The following is a 1,002-nucleotide window of genomic DNA, read 5'->3' on the forward strand; positions in this document are numbered from 1 at the left end:
CTACTTCCCGATGAGTACCAGGACTAAACTAGGTGATGATTTCCTGAAACTGCATCAGGGGGACATGACCGCGGGCGAATATGCTGCTAAGTTTGAATCACTATCAAGGCATTTCAGATTTTTCCGTGAAGAGATTGATGAAAACTTTTCCGCTGCTTGTAAATTATAATGACTCAATTATTTATCCAAAGGTATTACCATATTTAATTCTCTGATTTATTTTAATTTCTTTTGAAAAAAAATACACCTTCGCTTTGAAAATCGGGGTGTTACATTGTGGTATCAGAGCTTTGGTTTGGTTTAGCCGAGGAGGGAATTTTAACCCAGGAGGGCCTAGTCGGGTGAATTATCGGAACAAGGGAAAATAAGTTGCTAAACCTTATAATCGACGACATGATAACAACGGGTGACAGAATAACCCGGAACCAATACTTTGGGAGACAAGTGGGACAAGTGATACGATGTTTCCGATGTGGAGAAGAGGGACATTATGCAAATGCTTGTACCTTTAACAGTCCTACTTGCTACAATTGCCATAAACCAGGACACTTTGCAAAGAATTGCAAGGCTCCAAAGGTGGAACCAGTTGTGAATGTAGCTAGGGCTACCAGTCCTACTGCTAGAGGACGCATTTATTGTGTGAGTGCTGAAGATGGGAATCCATCTGGTAATCTGATTCAACATGACTGTGAGATCGCAGGTAACACTATAACTGCACTTTTGATTCGGGAGCGACCCATTCCTTCATTGTTATGGATTGTGTAAATCGTTTGAAGTTATCTGTGTCTGCTTTACCTTTTGATTGGGTTGTTTTTGCGCCTGCTAAGACTTTGACTGAAATTATTGTATGTTTACATTGCCATGTAATTGTCCCTAATAGAGATTTCTCGATTAATTTGATTTGTTTACCTCTATAATAACCCAAGATCATTCTTGGTATGGATTGGAAGTCCTATAATTAGGTAATGATATATTGTACTCAATGTGTCGGTGTCATACTTA

Source organism: Cicer arietinum, chromosome 8 (genome assembly GCF_000331145.2).
Source record: "Cicer arietinum cultivar CDC Frontier isolate Library 1 chromosome 8, Cicar.CDCFrontier_v2.0, whole genome shotgun sequence".
In the NCBI taxonomy this organism is placed as follows: domain Eukaryota; kingdom Viridiplantae; phylum Streptophyta; class Magnoliopsida; order Fabales; family Fabaceae; genus Cicer; species Cicer arietinum.